General features: G+C 46.2%; 1 pseudogene; it reads left to right on the forward strand.

Moving 5' to 3' along the window:
• Window positions 1-1,570: 1,570 nt before the first annotated feature.
• The window catches only part of LOC114006413 (40S ribosomal protein SA-like), a 7,895-nt pseudogene continuing 3,650 nt past the window's right edge, over window positions 1,571-5,815 (forward strand).

Consider the following 5,815-nt stretch of genomic DNA (forward strand, 5'->3'; position numbering starts at 1 on the left):
AAGAGAAAAAGAAGAGAAAAGGAAGAAAGGAGAGGCAGTGGATGGATTCCTACACTCTGAGGACAGGGCCTGTGACTCTCCTTGTTGCCTTCTGTCTACATAGCCCAAATTCAGAAGCAGGGGTGGTGGGAGAAGGGACATTGTAGGATAGCCTCTTTAATCTGGGTCCTACCCACCGCAGACTACCCAGGAAGCCAGCAGGAAGGCAGGCCTCCTGGCACGTTCTCTTGTTCATTGGGAATCCAGAGGTGTCTGGCAAGTCTCTTGCCATGGGCCTCCCTGGAGCCCAGAGCTCTTTGAAGAGAAGAAAAGATTCTAGGAATAAGGAAGCTGCTACTGTTGATGAAAAAGTCAGGATGGAAGCAAATGAGACTAACAAGGGCTGAAGAGTACTGTCTGTGGGCTGAAGAGAATGTTAATGGTTCTCTAAGCTTCAAAGCCTGAGCTGGGTAGGCACACTGACGCCTCAGCTGTCACCTACAGAATACTTACCAAGGACAGAGGCTTGCAAACAGTCACAGCCTGGTTTCCTGGCTCAAGAAGCAGCCCCTGCTGAGATAGAGGAAGAGAAACTGCTGAGAGACCCTAGGGCTGGCTCAGCTAGTGTGGGCTTAACTTCTCTCTCCTGCATCTGTCAACAAATGAAATTCCTGAAAGAATTTAGGTACAAGGGAAAAAAAGCTAGTGGAAACACGATTCTCAGGGAACAAATCTGACAAACATGTGTCTGTTTTCCTGGTTTACAAAATGGTAGCTGCTATGGACTGGATTGTTAGCCTCACCCCATCCCCTGATTCATATGTTGAAGCCCTGACCCCCAATATGATGGTATTTGGACATGCGGCCTTGGCAAGCTGATTATATTCCGATGAGGTCATGAGGGCGGGAGGTGATAGGATTACTGCCCCAGCAGGAAGAGCCACCAGAGGGCTTGCATGCCCATGCTTACTTTCGGCCCCTTGCCCTCCCCTCCACACTGCCCCCTTCTTGGACTTACAGCCTCCAGAACTGTGAGAAAATAAATGTTGGCTGTTTCAGTCACCCAGTCTGAGGTATTGCATTGTAGTCACCCAAGCTGACCGGTGTAGTGGCTTTAGTGGAGGCTGTTGGTACCTTGCCCAAATTCCCTTTACTGTGCCAGTGTTTTCGTTCCCCAACTGCTGTGTTGAGTTCTAATGCCTCACAGATGGCTCCTTCCCCAGAAAATCTCCCCCGGTGGATGGGAGACACTTCCTGTACCCTCTGCAGCTTTTAGTAAAGAAAGTACTAAGTCAGTCAGTCCCTTTAGCTCAAGGAAGGATCAATTCTTCGGTGCTGTCAATGCTCCCGAGTCTCCTTGTGAGAAAAGCTGAGACGGAACACACAAGTTGCAGCCACATCCGTCTTTCCTACCCTCTCCCGTTTCCTTCATTCTCTTTCTTCCGGGGCCGCAGCTCAATAAATCACCCGACCTGGATCCTGTCTCAGATTCTGTTTCTAGGGAACCCTGCCTAAGACAGGTGTTTTCCGAAATGTAGAGTACTGAGCAACCCAAATGACTGGAGAACTTAATGATACAGTGATGTGATTAATGCCTGATGACAACATCGGGAACAGCATCGCCCCTGTTTCTATGTCCGAAAAGTGCTGAGGACTAAAGTTTCACTGAGAAAGATGAGGGGGGAGTATGTTCTTCTGGCAATAGGTGGCTCCTTCAGTAGGCATCTGGCAGACGGCTGTGCTAGCAAGGACAGCCTCGTTAGCACGGAGCCCCAGGCGTAGGTCCATGGGCTTAACCGGGAAAGGAAGCATCTTGTCTGCAAGAACCTCTTAGCTGTGACGACACAGCACAGTCGATCAGGCCAGTCTGTGCTCCGATGAGGAGCCAGCTGTGTCCCAGCCTCCACACTCTCCTGGGGGGCTCAGAGTTCTCTGAAAGTAGACACCCAGCACCTGCCCAGGGAGCCAGCTGCCCTCGTGGGGACCTTCAGGTACTTGAGTCCTGTCACTCCTGTACTATGTTTTGCTCAGCCTGCTTTTTCACGATATTTTGTTCATGGGGGATTTCTTTCTCACTCTTTTAAAATAGCTCCCTTTGGCTCCCTCACCCCCTCACATGGTGATCATTTCTCCTCTATTTCTTCTTTTGGGACTTTGGTCATGCACATATACACCCCTACTATGTTTTTCAAGCTGCCAGGTCTGGGACTTGAGCCACATAATCAGCCATGTGGAATCCAGCTGCCTTAACCACCATGCCACAGGCTAGTCCTGACTCATTATTTCTAGAGAGAGAGTGGTTCTCTCGTTCTCAAGAGATCTGGATGCAATCAACCTAAATGTCCATCAGCAGACAAATAGATAAAGAAAACATAATACACACACACACACACACACACACACACACTGGAATACTATACTGTCATTAAAAAGGATGAAATCTCACCTGTTGAAATATCCATTTTGTAAGATACATAATAATGTGATTGAATGTATGGAAGAAAATGAAATGAAAAAACAAAAGGAAAAAAAAAAGGATGAAATCTGGTCATTTGAGGTTAAACGGATGAGCCTAGAAAACATTTAATTTTAAGCAAAATAAAACAGGTACAGAAAGGGAAATACCACATGTTCTCTTTCATATGTGGAAACTGGGGAAAAATTACCTCATGAAAGTAGAAAGATGGAGAATGACTACTAGAGAGGAATGGGGGTGGCATGGAGAATAGACTGATGCTGACTAAGGGAAACAAAGTTACAGATAGATGGGGAAACAATGTCTAGAGTTATAAAATACAGTATGGAGAATGTGGTTAACAACTTAAAGTATGTCTCAGAATAGATTAAAAAAAGAGAGAGAATTTGGGTGACATGGAGGTTAAGGTGGCTGGATCCCACATGCCAACTCTGCAGTTCTAGTCCTAGACCTGGAGGCTTGAAAAACACAACGGGTCTTTCCACACTACCCACACAAGGATCCACATGGGATTGTTTTGGGTTCCCATCATCACTTAAAGGGAAACTTTCATAACGTCCAGAGCCCTTGAGGTCTTGCAAATGGAAGAGGAGAGTGTCCTCAAATTCCTCACAGCAAGAACCCACTTAGGTGGCACCAACCCTGCCTTCCAAATGGAACGGTATAACTACAAAAGGAAAAGTGATGGCACCTACATCGTAAATCTGAAGAGGACCTGTGAGAAGCTTCTGCTGGCAGCCTGTGCCATTGTTGCCATTGAAAATCCTGCTGACGTCGGTGTCATGTCTTCTAGGAACACTGGGCAAAGGGCTGTACTGAAGTTTGCTGCTGACGCTGGAGCCGCTCCTATTGTTGGTCGCTTCACCCCTACAACCTTCACTAACCAGATCCAGGCAGCCTTCGGGAGCCCCATCTTCTGGTGGTTACTGATCCCAGGGTGGATCCCCCCAGCCTCTCACTGAGGCATCTTGTGCTAACCCACCCACCATTGCTCTGTGCAACACAGATTCCCCTCTGCACTGTGTGGACATCACCAACCCATGCAACAAGGGAGCTGACTTGGTGGGTCTGATGTGGTGGATGCTGGCCAGGGAAGTTTTGCACGTCTGTGGCACCATCTCCAGTGAACACTCATGGGAGATCATGCCTGATCTCTCCCTCTACAGAGATCCTGAAGAGACTGAAAAGGAGGAACAGGATGCTGCTGGAAAGGCGATGACCAAGGAGGAATTTCAGAATGAAAGGACTACTCCAGCTCCTGAATTTACTGCTACTCAGCCTGAGCGCGTAGACTGGCGTGAAGGCAGGTGCCCTCTGTGCCCATCCAGCAGTTCCCTACTGAAGACTGGAGTGCTCAGCCTGCCACCAAAGACTGTCCTTCAGCCCCACTGCTCAGGCCACTGGGTGGGTGGGAATAACAACTAAGCCTGTTCTGCCACAGACTCTTATACAAAGTGGAAATAAGGCTGATAAGGAAAAGAAACTAGTTTCTAAACACACACACACACAACAGGGGCGTGTGTGTGTGTGTGTGTGTGTGTGTGCGCGTGCCCAAAATCCTGAGAGGAGAGTGGAATAGAAACGATTGTGTCATGGCCATCCCCTTGGGAGGGTGATTTCTCACTTTTCCCCTCTCTTTCTATCTCTCTCCAGCAAGTGCATGTGCCCTATGGCAAAATTTAAAAAAAGAAAAAGAGAGAGAATTATGAATGTTTCCAAGACAAAGTAATGACAAATGGTTGAGATGATGAGTGTACTAATTACCCTCAATTAATCATTACATGTTGTGTAATGTACTGAAAAATTACACTGTAGCCTCACAAATATGTACAAATTGTGTGTGTGTGTGTGTGTGTGTGTGTGTGTATACACATACACTTTAGGGACTGGTTTTTGCTATAGGGCTCATGTGCTTGCTAGAGACACAGAGAGAGACAGAAAGCAAGAAATCACTCGCCAGGGGGATAGCCATGCCACAGTACCTTCTCCTCTATTCTCCTCTTGGGATTTTGGGCACGCACGCACATGCACTCAGCGTGTTTTAAGCCGCCAGATCTGGGACTTGAATGGCGGTCAACTATGTGGGAGTCCAGCAGCATAACTTACATTATGCCATCTGCTGATCTTCAAATAGTATTTTTTTTTTTTAAGAAAAGAATTATTTTATTGGGGCCAGCAAGTGGTGTAGTGGTTAGAGGCGTTGGGTGCCCACATGACTGACTGCAGTTCAAGTCCTGGACCTGGCGACTTACTTTCTCGCTTTCCCTTTCTCTCTCTCTGTTTGGTGAAATTTAAAAAAATAGTAACAAATGGAAATAAATAAATAATTCTTTAAAAAAATCTTTAAAAACAGAATGATTTTATTTAAGTTTGTTCATTATTATTATTTTCCATTTTGATCAAACAGAGAGAGAGAGAGAGAGAGAAAGAGGGAAAGTGAGAAAGCAAGACACCAGGTTCAGGACTTGAACCATGGTCAGCTATGTGGGAGTCCAGGGCCACCTGCTGGCCCCCCAAATGTAATAGGCTAATGAAACTTTTTTTCAACTGCACCAGTCCATAGCTTAGTCATTAAGGAGGTTGGCTCCACATGACTGACTGCATGGTTTGAGTCTGGACCAGGTGGCTTAAAAAACACACTGGGAATGTGTGTGTGCAAGTCCAAAATCCTGAAAAGAGAATGAAGGAGAAGGGATTGTGGTGTGACCATTACCTATAGGAGGTGCTTTTTCACTTTCTCTGCCCCACCCCTAGCAAGCACACACATCCTCTGGGGCAAACATTAGGTCGTCAGAAAGTCATGACTTTTTTTTTTCCTATTATTTATTTAATTGTATTTATTCATTTATTTATTTCAATTTGACTAGAGAGAGACAGAGAAAAAGCGAGAAAGCAAACCACCAGGTCTGAGACTCGAACTGTGGTTGGCCATGTGGGAGTGTACAGCATCTTAACCACCACACCACCTGCTGCTCCCCAACGTTTTTTTTTTTTTAATGTTTCTTTATGTAAAAATGCTTCATGACTTTCCTGATGACCCAATAAAACAAACAAACAAAAACAACAAAAAGAGAGAGATCTGGAATCCCGTGTTTAGATGTAGAGATGTAAAGGGAATTTTGGGAGCCAACAGGTGAAGGCTAAGGCACTGGATCCTGCATGGCCAGTTGTGTGGTTCGAGTCCCAGACCTAGTGGCTTGAAAATCACTCCAGGCACATGTTCATGTGTTCCCAAAAATTCCAAGAGGAGAATGGATGAGAAGGGATTGCAGCATGGCCATCCCTCTAGGGAGTGATTTCTCACTTTCCCTCTCTCTCTCTCTCTGGTGAGCACACATGCCCTATACCAAAACAAAACAA

Source organism: Tupaia chinensis, unplaced genomic scaffold (genome assembly GCF_000334495.1).
Source record: "Tupaia chinensis unplaced genomic scaffold, TupChi_1.0 Scaffold147608_1, whole genome shotgun sequence".
NCBI classification, from domain to species: Eukaryota; Metazoa; Chordata; class Mammalia; order Scandentia; family Tupaiidae; genus Tupaia; species Tupaia belangeri.